This window comes from Sapajus apella, unplaced genomic scaffold (assembly GCF_009761245.1).
Source record: "Sapajus apella isolate SASKATOON/1434 unplaced genomic scaffold, GSC_monkey_1.0 scaffold27, whole genome shotgun sequence".
NCBI lineage: Eukaryota > Metazoa > Chordata > Mammalia > Primates > Cebidae > Sapajus > Sapajus apella.
Window position 1 is genome coordinate 25,493,122 of NW_022436967.1, and position 17,781 is coordinate 25,510,902.

Below are 17,781 nucleotides of genomic sequence, written 5' to 3' on the forward strand. Positions count from 1 at the left end.
GATTGCCTGAACCCAGGAGGCGGAGGTTGCGGTGAGCCGAGATCGCGCCATTGCACTCCAGCCTGGGTAACATGAGTGAAACTCTGTCTCAAAAAAAAAAAAAAAAATTGAGTTACTCTTGGTATCTGCTAAATTAAGATAATAACAATGGCCAAAAATACTATAAATAAATATTTAATTTTTGGGCTGGGCGCGGTGGCTCAAGCCTGTAATCCCAGCACTTTGGGAGGCCGAGGCGGGTGGATCACGAGGTCAAGAGATCGAGACCATCCTGGTCAACATGGTGAAACCCCGTCTCTACTAAAAAAAATACAAAAAATTAGCTGGGCATGGTGGCACGTGCCTGTAATCCCAGCTACTCAGGAAGCTGAGGCAGGAGAATTGCCTGAACCCAGGAGGCGGAGGTTGCGGTGAGCCGAGATCGCGCCATTGCACTCTAGCCTGGGTAACATGAGTGAAACTCCGTCTCAAAAAAAAAAAAATTAAAAAAAATAAATAAATAAATATTTAATTTTTAACAACAGTAGCTACATATTCATAACATATACTCAGAGAGATAACATTGTCTATAAATATTATTTGCCTGCTGCCCATTCACTTTCCCCATAGGTAAAGCCTAGAGGGCTAGGGTATTGTCTGCTCCATGTTTTGTTTTATTTGATTTGAGACAGGGTCTCACTCTGACACCCAATGCCAGGCTGGAGTGCAGTGGCATGATCTTGGCTCACTGAAACCTTGACCACCCGGGCTCAATCAACACTGGGACTACAGACACGTGCCACTACACTGGGCTAATTTTTGTATTTTTAGTAGAGATGGGGTTTCACCAGGTTACCCAGGCTGGTCTCAAACCCCTGACTTCAAGTGATTTGCCCACCTCAGCCTCCCAAAGTGCTTAGGATTATAAGCGTGAGCCACTGCACCTGGCGGAACATACTGTCTGCACCACATTTTAGATTAAATTTAGCATTTTGATTCATACTCTCTCGAATTGCTCTTCAATTATTTTACTATAAATTTGATACCAAAAGTAGGCCTTAAGAAAATACCTGGAGAATTCAATTAAAGGATTCAATTTTGTTTGGAATATCCCTTTAGTTTCTAGTTTTGTGGTAAAAAAGAGATGATGCTTCACATCATAAGATATTCAAAATATATGAGCGATACTATATAATTACATTAAAATTACATTGCATAATTGTACTTTTAAAATCTGTGCCTGGCACAGGTAAGTGACTGAATGGATATTTTTCTGGTATTTTGTACCGAGCGATGGTTTTGTGCTGTGGAAATATGTGTTTCCTCCTCAGCATCCATTCCCTCTTCTGACAAAGACATTTGGATCAGGTGGGCTAACTCAATTCCTGCCTTGGATGAGGGAAAAGACATAATCTAGCCTGACCCACCAAGGTACCCCCGCTCCTCAGGCCATGATGATTGGTTTAGAAATACACAGGTGTTGCAAATGACTCTGATAAGATTACATATGGGTTGAAACTGTGGGTAAAGAGAATTATCTTTTCTGCTGGGCTTGAGGGTAGAGGGATGTAAGCTTTGGTCTACTGAGCGCCACCTTGAGGAGAAAGCCTTTCAGAAAGTGAAGACAAGACCCAGAGTAGAAAGTCAAAAAATTAAAGGAGATTAAGTACAGATAATACCATTTGACCCTCAGGATCCAGCAATTTCTGAAGGCAGATACCCCTGGACTTTTCAATTACGTAAGCCAGTACGAGCTGAGTTTTTCTCACTTGTAATTAAAGGATTTCTAACAAAATAGTTAACTTTTGTAACATTTTTTTTTGTGGTGGCAAAATAGTCTGCTTTACAAAAGTCAAATTTCAAAATGCATTCATTTATGCAACAAATATGAAGCACCTACTATGTGCTGGTATATCACATTGTGTCAGTCACACTGAGAGTAAGTTAACCAGGATTCGCTGCATAGTGTTCTCAATCTCGGCACTATTAGCATTTTAGGTAAGGTAATTCTTAGTTGTTGAGGATGATTCCACGTGTGGCCTCTGGTCAATATATGCCAGTACAGCCCCCAGTCACTATTACTGGGAAAACTAAAATATGTCACATTTTCAGAAGTTCCTGTAGGGGGCAGTACGATGCTGAAGTAGAACAGCGAAGTTAAGGGAAAGACAGACCATTGCAACACAGAATTAAGGATTTAAGAGCTCTCAGACACATACGATCTAAAAGACGCGTCAGAAGTCCTAATCAGGAATTTTTTTTAAAAGGGGGAGAAAGTTGTTCCACAAGGCAGAACATGGTGGTATGTAGTATTAGAAAGTAAAAGACAAGCAAAGGTTTTTGTTTTGTTTTGTTTTGTTTTGTTTGAGGCAGAGTCTTGCTCTGTCACCCAGGCTGGAGTGCAATGGCGCGATCTCGGCTCACTGCAACCTCCGCCTCCTGGGTTCAAACGATTCTCCTGCCTCAGCCTCCCGAGTAGCTGGGACTACAGGTGCCCACCACTGCATCTGGCAAATTTTTTTTTTTTTAGATGGGGTTTCACCATGTTGGCCAGGCTGGTCTCAAATTCCTGACCGCAGGTGATCCACCCACTTTGGCCTCCCAAAGTGCTGGGATTACAGGCGTGAGCCACTGTGCCTGGCCTAATTTTTTTGCACTTTTAGTAGAGACGAGGTTTTACCATGTTGATCAGGCTGTTCTTGAACTCCTCACCTCAAGTGATCCACCCGCCTTGGCCTCCCAAATGCTGGTATTATAGGTGTGAGCCACCATGCCCAGCCTGATGAGTTCAGGAGTTTTTAAAGCTGCCCAGATAAGCCCTATGATCATCCAAGTAGAGAACCACTGCCCCAAAACCTTGCTCTTTATTCATGTGTGGATGTGGGCTTCCCCATGCTGTCTGGGTGGTACCACCCTGCAGTTCAGGACGAATACTGACTTCCCTCAAGAGACTTTTTTTAATAGTTTTGACCCTAGACCTCAGCATTTTGTTACCCTTTCTTTTTTTTTTTTTTTTTTTTTCTTTTTTGAGACGGAGTTTTGCTGTTGTTGCCCAGGCTGGAGTGCAATGGCGTGATCTCGGCTTACCGCAACCTCCGCCTCCTGGGTTCAAGCAATTCTCCGGCCTCAGCCTCCCGAGTAGCTGGGACTACAGGCATGCACCACCATGCCCAGCTAATTTTTGTATTTTTAGTAGAGACGGGCTTGAGCCACCGCGCCCGGCTGTTACCCTTTCTTTAACCCATTCTTTCTCACTTTCTAATCCAGTTTGGCAGCACGAGTTAAGCTGAATGGACATCAGTATCCAGGTTTTACAAGAAGAAAGTAGACTATACATAAAAATATAGATGTATATACAAAAAAAATCTTAATAATTAAGGCTTCTGATCCAGATAAACCCAATATTATGATTTAAATGATTTTTTTTTCTTTGAGACGGAGTCTGGCTCTGTCGCCCAGGCTGGAGGGCAGTGGCACAATGTCAGCTCACCAAGACCTCCGCCTCCTGGGTTCAAATGATTCTCCTGTCTCAGCCACCCGGGCAGCTGGGATTACAGGTGCACACTACCATGCCTGGCTAATTGTTGTGTTTTTAGTAGAGATGGGGTTTCACCATGTTGACCAGGCTGGTCTCTAACTCCTGACCTCGTGATCTGCCCACCTTGGACTCCCAAAGTGCTGGGATTACAGGCGTGAGCCACCGCACTCAGCCGATATAAATGATTTATTATCACCCTATTTACAGACATGGCTCAAAGATATTAAGGTCCAAGTTCACAGAGCTCATAAACAATGTTGGCAAATTATAATCACAGGCCTTCTGACTCCACACTCAGTGCACTTTTCAGCACAGGTTGCCCCTGACCAGTGCTTAAAAAATAGAATGATGCCGGGCGCGGTGGCTCAAGCCTGTAATCCCAGCACTTTGGGAGGCCGAGGTGGGTGGATCACGAGGTCAAGAGATGGAGACCATCCTGGTCAACATGGTGAAACCCCGTCTCTACTAAAAATACAAAAAATTAGCTGGGCATGGTGGCACGTGCCTGTAATCCCAGCTACTCAGGAGGCTGAGGCAGGAGAATTGCCTGAACCCAGGAGGCAGAGGTTGCGGCGACCCGAGATCGCGCCATTGCACTCCAGCCTGGGTAACAAGAGCGAAACTCCGTCTCAAGAAAAAAAAGAAAAAAAAAAAAAAAAAAGAATGTTGGTGGTAACTGTACAGGTATTGCTCGACCTACCACCTATGCAACTTACGACCATTCGACTTTACGACCACAATCGCTAGCCACGACTGCTCCCCGTCTGGCAGCGCAAACGTTGCCCAGCTGGGCGTACGACAGTGCAGACCAGCTTCCGGCAGCACTACCATCTCTGCATGCATATAGCCTACTCAACTTACGACCAAATCGTGTTACGACCGGTCCGCAGTCCCGACTGCGGTCGTAAGTCGAGCACTAGCTGTATATGGGATAAATTCAGCCAGCAGATCTTAAACTACAAATTCCTGAGCCCCATTAAAGATCTAGAAAATGGTAATCTCAGGGAATTGGCCCAGGAGTCACTCCAGTTGATTCTGTTTCTTTAGGAAAAACTAAGTTAGACTTGCAGGTTCTCTGTAGAAGGTCAGAAAGCAAAATGCGGCCAGGCGTGATGGCTCTGCCTGTAATCCCAGCACTCTGGGAGGCCAAGTTGGGCAGATCACCTAAGATCAGGAGTTCAAGACCAGCCTGACCAACATGGAGAAACCCCATTTCTACTAAAAATACTAAATTAGGCCAGGTATGGTGGCTCGCGCCTGTAATCCAAGCACTTTGGAGGCCAAGGTGGGTGGATCACCTGAGATCGGGAGTTCAAGACCAGCCTGACCAACATGGTAAAACTCTGTCTTTATAAAAAAAAATTTTTAAATGCAAAATACAAAATTAGCTGGGCATGGTGGCACATGCCTGTAATCCCAGCTACTTGGGAAGCTGAGGGAGGAGAATTGCTTAAACCTGGGAGATGGAGGTTGCGGTGAGCTGGGATCACACCATTGCACTCCAGCCTGGGCAACAAGAGTAAAACTCTGTCTCAAAATAAAAAAATAATAATAAAAATAATAAGAGAGGACATAAACAGATGGAGAAACATTCCATGCTCATGGTTAGGAAGAATCTGTATTGTGAATATGGCCATACTACCCAAACTAATTTATAGATTCAATGCTATCCCCATGAAGCACCAATGACCTTCTTCACAGAACTGGAAAAAGCCCCCTTAAACTTCATATAGAACCAAAAGAGAGCCCACATAACCAAGCCAATTCCAAGCAAAAAAAACAAAGCAGGAGGCATCACACTACCGGACTTCAAACTATACTACAAGTCTACAGTAATCAAAACAGCATGGTACTGGTACCAAAACAGAGATATAGAGCAATGGAACAGAACAGAGGCCCTGGAGGCAATGCCACACATCTACAACCATCTGATCTTTGACAAACCTGTCAAAAACAAGCAAAGGGGAAAGGAGTCCCTGTTTAATAAATGGTGTTGGGAAAACTAGCTAGTCATGTGCAGAAAGCAGAAACTGGACCCCTTCCTGACACCTTACACTAAAATTAACTCCAGGTGGATTAAAGACTTAAACGTAAGACCTAACTCCATAAAAACCCTAGAAGAAAACCTAGGCAAAACCATTCAGGACATAGACATAGGCAAGGACTTCATGACTAAAACACCAAAAGCATTGGCAACAAAAGCCAAAATAGACAAATGGGACCTAATTAAACTCCAGAGCTTCTGCACAGCAAAAGAAACAGTCATTAGAGTGAATCTGCAACCAACAGAATGGGAAAAAAATTGTTGCAATCTACCCATCTGATAAAGGGCTAATATCCAGAATCTACAAAGAATTAAAACAGATTTACAAGAAAAAAACAAACAAGCCCAGTCAAAAGTGGGCCAAGGGTATGAACAGACACTTTACAAAAGAAGACATACATGAGGCCAACAAACATATGAAAAAATGCTCATCATCACTGGTCATTAGAGAAATGCAAATCAAAACTACATTGAGATACCACCTCATGCCAGTTAGAATGGTGATCATTAAAAAATCTGGAGACAACAGATGCTGGAGAGGATGTGGAGAAGTAGGAAAACTTTTACACTGTTGGTGGGAGTGTAAATTAGTTCAACCATTGTGGAAGACATTGTGGCGATTCCTCAAGGACCTAGAAATAGAAATTCCATTTGCCCCAGCAATCCCATTGCTGGGTATATATCCAAAGGATTATAAATCGTTCTATTATAAGGACACATGCATACGAATGTTCATTGCAGCATGTTTACAATAGCAAAGACTTGGAACCAATCCAAATGCCCATTGATGATAGACTGGACAGGGAAAATGTGGCACATATACACCATGGAATACTATGCAGCCATAAAAATTGATGAGTTTGTGTCCTTTGTAGGGACATGGATGAACCTGGAAACATCATTCTCAGCAAACTGACACAAGAACAGAAAATCAAACACCGCATGTTCTCACTCATAGACGGGTGTTGAACAATGAGAACACATGGACACAGGGAGGGGAGCATCACAAGCTGGGGTCTCTAGGGGGCAACTAGGGGAGGGACAGAGAGGTGTGGGGAGTTAGGGAGGGATAACATGGGGAGAAATGCCAGGTATAGGTGATGGGGAGGAAGGCAGCAAACCACACTGCCATGTATGTACCTATGCAACAATCTTGCATGTTCTTCACATGTACCCCAAAACCTAAAATGCAATAATACATATATATAAAAGTATTTATTCAAATCTTAACCTATTGTTAGCCGTTATCAAACTAGTGTATAATATATTTAGTTTCTAATTCCTCAAAATATAACTACTAGAAATCTTAAAAAAATATAAAAAATAACTTTTCAAGGAGACCAGTTACAAAATAAAAAGGAAAGGCAATAAGTAGTATAAATACGGAACCATCAGAACAGAAACAAAGATAGATTAGGGAATAGAAAAGAGGCCAATGGGAAGGAAGGATGGTGAAAGGAAAAATAATCATGAAACCCAAAAGGAGCATATATGGGAATTATGTTAAACTTTAAGTGTGAGTGAGAGATCCAAGGAGAGACATAGGACAATCAGCTAGCATTCCCCAAATAAGCCCATGGAAATGCTATATATGGACCTTGGAAGAAATGTACTTAGAAACATAGATTTTGAATACTCTGCATAAAAATAGTGAATAAAGCATTGGGAATAAAAGAGATTGGTAAATGCAGGAGTGTTGAGCATAAAAAGTCAAATTTTGGCCAGGTGCGGTGGCTCACACCTGTAATCCCAGGGCTTACTTTTGAGGCTAAGGAGGGCAGATCACCTGAGGTCAGGAGTTCAAGAGCAGCCTGGCCAACATAGTGAAATCCCATCTACTAAAAATGCAAAAATTAGCTGGGCATGGTGGCACGTACCTATAGTCCCAGCTACTTAGGAGGCTGAGGCAGGAGAATTGTTTGAACCCGGGAGGTGGAGGCTGCAGTGAGCCAAGGTTATACCACTGCACTCCAGCCTGGGCAACAAATGAGATTCTGTCTGAAAAAAGAGAGAGAGAAAAAAAGAAATTAGGTGGGGTATGGTGGCTCAAGCCTGTAATCCCAGCACATCGGGAGGCTAAGGCGGGTGGATCACCTGAGGTCAGGAGTTTGAGACCAGCCTTGCCAACATAGTGAAACCCCATCTCTTCTAAAAATACAAAAATTGGCTGAGTATGGTGGCACACGCCTGTAGTCCCAGCAACTCAGGAGGCTGAGGCAGGAGAATGGCTTGAACCTGGGAGGTGGAGGTTGCAATGAGCAGAGACCATGCCCCTGCACTCCAGCACGGGCAACAGAGTAAGACTCCCTCTCAAAAAAAAAAAAAAAAAAAAAAAAATTAGCCAGGTGTGGTGGCTCATGCCTACAGTTGCAGCTACTCAGGAGGCTGGGATGGGAGAATCACCTGAGCCTGAAGGGGTCAAGGTTATGGTGAGCCGTGACTGTACTCCAGCCTAGGTGACAGAGTGAGATTCTGTCTCAAAATAAAAAGAAAAAAAGAAAACTGACCAGTTATGTTATACTTTGTATCTCTATAATCTGATTTCTGAGACCCGGCAAATACCACTGCATTTACTAATCTTTTGAATATAGCAGGATCACCCTCTCAAGAGCAGTTATTTCCTAACTGTCTAAAATCTACAGATGAAAGAAACTATGTAAACTATCACTCCACTTTGTATATTCTTGATGTCCTCTTGATTTGATACCCTTAGCTTCCTAGTTAAATTTCCATGGCATTCAGCTCCAAATTGTATTGGTTAAGACCTCAGGAATTATACCCAACTCTTTTTTGTTTTTTTTTTTTTAAGAGACTGGGTCTCGCTATGTTGCCCAGGCTGGAGTGCAGTGGCTATTCACAGGCACGATCCCACTACTGATCAGCACGGGAGTTTTGAGCTGCTCCATCTCCAACCTGGGCCAGTTCACCCCTCCCTAGGCAACCTGGTGGTCCCCTGCTCCCGGGGGGTCACCATATTGATGCCAAACTTAGTGCAGACACCTGATGGGCATAGCGCACTACAGCCCAGAACTCCTGGACTCAAGGGATCCTCCCACCTCAGCCTCCCAAGTAGCTGGGACTACAGGCACACGCCACTGCAACCAACTATTCCCCACTCTTATTTCTTTTTTATTTTTGAGACAGAGTGACTCTGTCGCCCAGGTTGGAGTACAGTCGTGCCATCTTGGCTCATTGAAACCTCAGCCTCCCAGGTTCAAGCAATTCTCCTGCCTCAGCCTCCCGAGTAACTAAGATTACAGATGCCAGCCACCACGCCCGGCTAATTTTTTTAATTTGTAGTAGAGACGAAATTTCACCATGTTGGCCAGGCTGGTGTCAAACTCCTGACCTCAGGTGATCCACCTGCCTTAGCCTCCCAAAGTGCTAGGATTACAGGCTTGAGCCACTGCGCCCCCCCTACTCTTGTTTCTTAAATTATTATTCATCACATGTTGCAACAATGTTTCTAGGAGTTACTACACTAATCCAAATTAGCACTTTCTTCCCAACATTTACAAGTTTAATTTTCCTTCAGTGAAATGTTGACTATAGAATTCAACTATATCGACCAGGCACGGTGGTTCACGCCTGTAATCCCAGCACTTTAGTAGGCCGAGGCGGGAGAATCACGAGGTGAAAAGATCAAAACGATCCTGACCAACATGGTGAGGATCGTTTTTTACATCTCTACTAAAAATACAAAAATTAGCTAGGTGTGGTGGCACACGCCTGTATTCCCAGCTACTCGGGAGGGTGAAGCAGGAGAATCACTTGACCCGGGAGTTGGAGGTTGCAGTGAGCTGAGATCGCGCCACTTCACTCCACCCTGGGCGACAGAGCAAGACTCCGTCTCAAACAAAAAAAAAAAAGAATTCAACTATATCAAGTAATAGCATTTTCCAAACGCAAGGGTTTAACAATAAATTAGGTTGGGCACGGTGGCTCACATCCGTAATCCCAGCACTTTGGGAGGCCGAGGCGGGCGGATCACGAGGTCAGGAGTTCCAGGAGACCAGCCTGACCAACATGGGGAAACCCGGTCCCTACTAAAAAAAAAATACAGAAATTAGCCAGGCATGGTGCGTGCCTGTAGTCCCAACTACTTGGAAGGCTGAGGTAGGAGAATTACTTGGACCTGGGAGGTGGAGGATGCAGTGAGCCAATATCGCGCCAATGCATTCCAGCCTGAGTGACAGAGCAAGACTCCGCTCAAAAAAAAAATTGCCACTAGAGGTCACCAGAAGCTCAGAGGCATAAACATAAAAATAGTTTTCACGAAACACGTTAAAGTATTAAAAACAAAATAGAATGCAAGTTATAGTGTCAAAAATATTTAGAGGCCGGGCACAGTGGCTTATGCCCATAATCCCAACACTTTGGGAGGCCGAGGGGGGTGGATTACCTGAGGTCTGGACTTAGACACCAGCCTGGCTAACATGGTGAAACCTCCTCTCTACTAAAAATACAAAAATTAGCCAGGCATGGTGGTGCAGGCCTGTAGTCCCAGCTACTCTGGAGGCTGAAGCAGGAGAATCTCTTGAACCTAGGAGGCGGAGGTTGCAGTGAGCCGAGATCATGCGATTGTACTCCAGCCTAGGTGAGAGAGAAAGACTTTGTCTTAAAAAAAAAAAAAATTAGAAAAGCTTTCACATGCCTTTACATTTTCATTACTTTTTTTTTTAACTAATATTTTAAACTGATTTTTAAACATTGTCACTAAATGTTTCAAACCCTCAAAAACGTAAAAAAAAAATCAATAGAATCATATAATAAAGTCTTGTTGCAATTTTAAAATAGATGTTGCTGATTTACCAAATTACCTTGCTTTATTAAGAGTAGACATTTGAACTTACTAATTTTCCTTTAACATGTTTCCTTGCATCTATTTATGCTTCAGTGATTTATTTAATCAAATATTGAGAAAACACTTGTTGTGGGCCAGGCGTGGTGGCTCCTGCCTGTAATCCCAGCATTTTGGGAGGCTGAGGCAGGCAAATGGCCTGAGGTCAGGAGTTTGAGACTGTCTGGCCAGCATGGTGAGGCTGTGTCTCTACTAAAATAATACAAAAATTAGCCAGGTGTGGTGGCAGGCACCTGTAATCCCAACTATTTGGAAAACTGAGGCAGAGGCAGGACAATTGCTTGTACCTGGGAGATGGAAGTTGCAGTGAGCTGAGATCGCACCACTGCACTCCAGCCTGGGCAACAGAGGGAGACTTCCTCTCAAAAAAAAAAAAAGAAAACATTTGTTTCAACTTGAGTAATAAATTGAAATCCAAATAAATAGCCCTTTGAGGTCTGAGCTTTCAATGTGTCAAAACAGCCGGGCGGGCGCAGTGGCTCAAGCCTGTAATCCCAGCACTTTGGGAGGCCGACGCGGGTGGATCACGAGGTCAAGAGATCGAGACCATCCTGGTCAACATGGTGAAACCCCGTCTCTACTAAAAATACAAAACATTAGCTGGGCATGGTGGTGCGTGCCTGTAATCCCGGCTACTCAGGAGGCTGAGGCAGGAGAATTGCCTGAACCCAGGAGGCGGATGTTGTGGTGAGCCGAGATGGCGCCATTGCACTCCAGCCTGGGTAAAAAGAGTGAAACTCCGTCTCAAAAAATAAATAAATAAAATAAAAAAAATAAAATGTGTCAAAACAGTGATTCACTGGGACATCTTAGATAAAGTCACATCCAAAATGTTGGAACTCTTTGTACCTTGGTGATTTACCTGAAATGTCTTTTTTCCATGCCCAGCAAATTCAAGACTCAACTCAGATGTTGGTATGGCTTTTCTAGCACCACATCACCTGCAGAAAACTTAATTATTCCTTCTTTTGTGCTTCTCTGTTTTCCTACAACAGTTGGTGTAGCCAATGCAGTTAACTGAGGTAAGTAGTTCTTAAGAACTTACTGGCGGAGTGCGGTGAGTCATGCCTGTAATCTCAGCACTCTGAGAGGCCCAGGTGGGCAGATCATGAGGTCAGGAGTTCAAGATCAGCCTGACCAACATGGTGAAACCCTGTCTCTACTAAAAATACAAAAATTAGCCAGGGGTGGTGGCCTGCGCCTGTAGTCCCAGGTACTTGGGAGGCTGAGGCAGGAGAATTGCTTGAACTTGGGAGGCGGAGGTTGCAGTGAGCTGAGATCACACCACTGCACTCCAGCTAGAGTGACATCGAGAATCCTCCGTCTCCAAAAAAAAAAAAAAACTTACTATGCTATTCAGAACCTACTGGAGGCTCAGTTCCTTCTTTCAAGGAGTTTATAGGAGAAGAGTGACATGAGAAAAAACTGCAATTGCACGCAAAAATTGGAGTATGGTAACTGTAGTATAGCAGAGGAAGATGACAAACATTGTGTTTGCATTTATTACTGAAATAACCATTTCCAAGCACTGTCTTTGCACTTAACTTGGAAAAGAACTTCATTTTTATTTATTGAGCACCAACTCAGAACACTATATAAGACACCATGGAAATGCTTACAAAAGAAATGGCACGGTTTCTAATTCAAGATATTTCAAGCATACTGGGTAAATAAACTATGTATGCCCAAAATTTCAGCACATTATAAAAACAACATACATTCAAATGTATTTAATTTACTATAAAAATGTACATTTGCGTTGTAAAGAAGTAACACATGGCTGGCACAGTGGCTCATGTCTGTAATCCCAGCACTTTGGGAGGCTGAGGTGGGCGGATCACAAGGTCAAGAGTCAGAAACCAGCCTGGCCAACATAGTGAAACCTCATCTTTACTAAAAAAACACAAAAGTTAGCTGGGCATAGTGGCGTATGCGTGTAATCCCAGCTATTTGGGAGGCTGAGGCAGGAGAATTGCTTGAACCCGGGAGGTGGAGGTTGCAGTGAGCCAAGATGGTGCCACTGCACTCCAACCTGGGTAACAGAGCAAGACTCCGTCTCAAAAAAAAAAAAAAAAAAGAAAAAGAAAAAGAAGGAACACATAATAAACCCATTTAAAGGACTTTTGATTTAATATAACAGAAAAGAAGAAGTCCCATTAAGTCTGGAGGAAAGAGCCCACCTTTAATAATATGGAATTTGAAAAAGATTTTTCTCCCAACTCTATACAGAATGGAACGTAATTGGGGTGGGCATGTGGGTGGGGGTGAAACCAAACAGTCAGTCAGCCATTGATTTATGGCCTTGAAAGTACTGGTCAAGGAAACTGTAGAAGGGGTTAACTATAATCTTGCCAAAGTTACTGAAACACATTAAATCTCACTTTCTACATTTAGAAAACGAGAAGCCCATATGAAGTGGTCTCTAAGGATCCTTCCGATCCCACTATGCTGTGATTTTTATAGTGTCAGCTACTGAAATGAAGTTATTGAACATAAAAGACATTATTAGCTACAGAATCAGTAGGAACTTGGTGATGATATGGAGAAGATGAAGGAAAGAGAGAGAAAAAATATATAGATATATATATGCATGTAGAAGCACTTTGAAAAGTACAAAGTCCTCTACAATGTATATAGCCATAATAATCATTATTAATCAAATATGTCCAAGTCTAGATGACAGGAGAATGCTGGTGTGATCCCACTGAAGCAAATAAAATTAGAAAAGTGGAGGGTAAAAGAGAAAATGGCTTGCTTTTTACATGCTAATTTACTCACCCCTCCTACCTCTCAACATTATTGAGATGGAATTTACCACCAAGGAACAGAGCAAAAAGGATGCTTATTTTCATGCAACTTATGTCTTTATTCTTATAGTCTGAAAACACTTCCTAGGAAGGTAAAGAAAATAGCTATTCAAATGTGGTAATTAGAAAGATTTGGGCCCAGCGTGGTAGCTCATGCCTATAATCCCGGCACTTTGGAAGGGTGAGGCAAGAGGATCCTTTGAAGCCAGGAGTTTGAGACCAGCCTGAGCAACAAAGCCAGACTCTGCCTCTACAAAAAATAAAATAAATTTGCCAGGCTCAGTGGTGTGTGCCTGTAATCCAAGCTACTCAGGAGGCTGAGGCAGGAGAATCACTTGAGCCCAGGAGTTTGAAGCTGCAGTGAGCTATGATTGTGCCCCTCCATTCTAACCTGGGTGAAAGAGCAAAACTCTGTCTCTTAAAAAAAAAAAAAAAAAAAAAAAAAAAAAAAAAAATCTATAAAGACTGTTCTGATAGTAGACCTAATCCATAGATTTTTTTTTTTTTATGAAAAGCAAAAATAGAAAAACTAATTAGGAAGAAATAACATTTCATCAGAGAGCAAAATATATTTAGGCTTGTATTTCAAATCTAAAAAGGACCATAGGAAGATAGGTCACCTATCTATAAAGGTTCTAAAAGACTTCTGGACTAGACAACTATGCTGCTATGTGGTTCGAAATTCTCCCTAGAATCACCCTCACAGGCACAAGGTTGTTCATCCCCAGAGTGGCCACTGCACACATCCACAGGTTCACTAATTGGGGTAAGGAAAAAAGAGCCAGTATTACTAATAGCAGAGTTTGATGGAAAGGGGCGAATCTGTGGAGTCGTTACTATAGTATATGTCAAAGGGTTTAGAGAATATTTGATTTAGAAAACATTTGCTGGGGGCTGGGCGCGGTGGCTCAAGCCTGTAATCCCAGCTACTCAGGAGGCTGAGGCAGGAGAATTGCCTGAACCCAGGAGACGGAGGTTGTGGTGAGCCAAGATCGCGCCATTGCACTCCAGCCTGGATAACAAGAGTGAAACTCCGTCTCAAAAAAAAAAAAAGAAAACATTTGCTGGGTGCGTGGCTCACACCTGTAATCCTAGCACTTTGGGAGGTGGGCGGATCACAAGGTCAGGAGTTCAGGACCAGCCTGACCAACAGGGTGAAACTCCATCTACACCAACAGGGTGTACTAAAAATACAAAAATGAGCTGTGCATGGTGACACATGCCTGTAATCCCAGCCACTCAGGAAGCTGAGGCAGGAGAATCACTTGAATCCAGGAGGTGGAGGTTGCGGTGAGCCAAGATTAATCCACTGCACTCCAGCCAGGCAACACAGCAAGACTCCTTCTCAAAAAAAAAAAAACAGAAATCGTTTCCTGATTGATGAAAAAATAACTCAGTTATGCTCATCTTCTCCTGCTGAAAGGTTATGAGTGTACTATGAAGCACTTAACAGAAATAGAAAGGAAGAAATTGTAAAATTGACTATAGAAAAATAATTCCATTTTTCTAATTTAATGTTAGAATGTGTACGTGACTCAGAACAGTAGAGCTAGAAAATACATCTTCGGAGGATTACAACCCAAAATTAAGAAGACTTTTATATTTCTTTTCTCCTTCAAATATACTACTTCTCAATCCACAACTACAAACACAAAAGATTCACCCTAAAATCTCGCAGGCAAAGCGTAGAGAAGTATAAGATAGGACTCCATGTTCGGGTCCCCCTCCACGAACACTCTCTTTGTGGAAGCCATCTTTCTCTCTCCTGGATTTCCCCTCTGGAATCCCTTCCACGTTCTCTTGTGGAAGCCTGTCTTCCCTCCTCAACTCCATCTCTCTATATCCTTTCCAATCAGTGAGGAAGCTGCTTTCCTCTCCTGGATTCTGTCTTTCTGGATTCTGTCACGCAGTGTGAGAGTTAGCTGTTTCTTTCTCTCTCCTTCTCCTGTTTCTCTCTCTCTTTAAATAAATCACTTTCTACAAACAAAAAAAAAGAGAACTATAAGATATTCATGAGTCAGAAGTTCCATGACTTAAATTTACAAGAACTCATAATCCATAAACCATGGATTACTTATTAAATAAATGATTGTCCAAAAGTTAACTCCTTTAAACTAATTCTCTGTGCTTCTAATTCCTCATCTATAAAGCCAGAGATGATATTAGCTCTCACTGCACAGGATTCTTATGAGATTAAATAAATTAATGTGTGTAAAATACCTGCTCCTGTGCCTAGCATGTGGTGATTTTTCAATGTAGACTCTCGTTAATACTATTAGACAGTTCCAGAAAAGAAAAGACACTGTTGTCACTCAGAGACCTCAGGAAAGCTCTAATGTAAACTGTCAGCAATGAAATGATATAATTTGGGAATTACAGGATGATGTAAGTACAATTTTTTTTAAGTGATGGCACTCATGAGTTCTAGAAAAATTTCTTAAGATCTACCTTGCTCTGTCATCCAGGCTGGAGTGCAGTGGCTCGATCTTGGCTCACTGCAACCTCCGCCTCCTGGGTTCAATCAATTCTCCTGCCTCGGCCTCCTGAGTAGCTGGGATTACAGGTGCACACCACCATGCCTGAAAAAACGTTGTATTTTTAGTGGAGACAAGGTTTCACCATGTTGGCCAGGCTGGTCTCAAACTCCTGACCTCAAGTGATCTGCGCTCCTTGACATCCCTAAGAACATGAGCCACCGAGAGGGCAATCCTTTTCTTTTGTTAATCTATCTTTTGTTATAGGGGTGTCAGCCATTTTATTAGGTGAAAATACTACTTTTTCCCTCCTGTATGTGCAAGGTTGTTATGGGGATTAGAGGTCACATATATGCAGTGTACATATACATCTGGAACATGAGCGATTCGACAAATGGTAGTAATTATAGCAGCAGTTACCATTATTATGAGATATTATATTCCTAAGAATGCATCACTCTATTTCAAGAATGAATTACTCAGATGATGACATCTGAATCCTCCCATAAAATCCACCATCTCTATCCTATCCCTAGTCAAGAGCTTAAATATGACAGACTATGACAAAAGGAGGGCAGAAATCATGACTTTTCCTTTTTGCAACTCCAGCATTTACACAGTGACTAGCATGCAATATTGCTAAATGTCGTATGTATTTGTCAAAGGGTTTAATGAATGAACAAATGCTATTGTGTATCAATAACATATAGCCTATATATAGCAAGTTATCAACACATATTTGCTGAACTGCAATCCAATTAAAGTTAGTTAAGACAGATGAAGTTAAAATAAGATCTTAATATATTCAACAACAGTGAGTCAGTACTATAATAAACGTGTTCACCATTGATTATAGCAAGATTTTTTTTTTTTTTTTTGAGATGGAGTCTCATGCTGTTGCCCAGGCTGGAAGTACAGTGGCCTGATCTCAGCTCACTGCAACCTCTGCCTTCTGGGTTCAAGTGATTCTCCTGCCTCAGCCCCAGAGTAGCTGGGATCACAGACGCCTACCACCATGCCAGGCTCATTTTTGTATTTTTAGTAGATATGGGGTTTCACCATGTTGGCCAGGCTGGTCTTGAACTTCTGGCCTCAAGTGATCTACCCTCCTTCACCTCCTAAAGTGTTGGGATTACAGGTGTGAGCCACCGAGCTTGGCCTAATTTGTCATATAGATAAATTTATTTGACAAATTATTTGTCAAATAAATTATGTCAGAGCACACACACAGTATATTGTAGAGCGAAATTCAATAACACTCGGTTGAATGACTGGGCAGCAGATCATTTTGCCCTGTGTTATCCCCATGAGCCAGGTATACTGTACCACATTCAGGCTGTCCTCTTTCTCTGTTGTTTTATTTTTGTTTGCTTTTTTTTTTTTTTTTGAGATGGGATCTTGCTATGTTGCCCAGGCTGGACTTGAACTCCTGAGAATAAGTGATCCTCCTTCCTCAAGTTGTCCTCTTAAATGTTCTGAGAATTGTATGAAAGAAGGGGAGTAAATGGTTCTAATTCAGGTTTCAGTTGTAGAAAAAAAAATCAAAACTCAATCCTTCAGACATTAGAAGACCATTCCATCACCTGAGCCTGGGAGGTTGAGGCTGCAGTGAGCTATGATCAAGCCACTGCACTCCAGCCTGGACAGCAGAGGAGACTTTGTCTCAACAATAATAATTATAATAAGGCTAGTCCAAGTGCAGTGATATTTACAACTAATTGATTATAACCAGTTACAGATTTCTGTTTCTTCTCCACTCCCACTGCTTCACTTGACTACCCTAAAAAAAATTTTTTTGAGGCCGGGCGCGGTGGCTCAAGCCTGTAATCCCAGCACTTTGGGAGGCCGAGGCGGGTGGATCACGAGGTCAAGAGATCGAGACCATCCTGGTCAACATGGTGAAACCCCGTCTCTACTAAAACTACAAAAAATTAGCTGGGCATGGTGGTGCATGCCTGTAATCCCAGCTACTCAGGAGGCTGAGGCAGGAGAATTGCCTGAACCCAGGAGGCGGAGGTTGCGGTGAGCCGAGATCGCGCCATTGCACTCCAGCCTGGGTAACATGAGTGAAACTCCGC

General features: G+C 42.6%; 1 protein-coding gene and 1 long non-coding RNA gene across 2 annotated transcripts in view; both read right to left on the reverse strand.

Annotated features, from left to right (window-relative positions):
* ANK2 (ankyrin 2) overlaps window positions 1-17,781 on the reverse strand; it is a 675,434-nt gene that overhangs the window by 610,003 nt on the left and 47,650 nt on the right. The gene's annotated exons all lie outside the window — the stretch shown is intronic.
* Window positions 3,570-4,656, reverse strand: LOC116560926. The gene is made up of 2 exons (XR_004273209.1): window positions 4,435-4,656; window positions 3,570-3,881 (listed from the first exon to the last, which is right to left on the reverse strand). It is a non-coding gene; the product is annotated as an uncharacterized LOC116560926 (long non-coding RNA).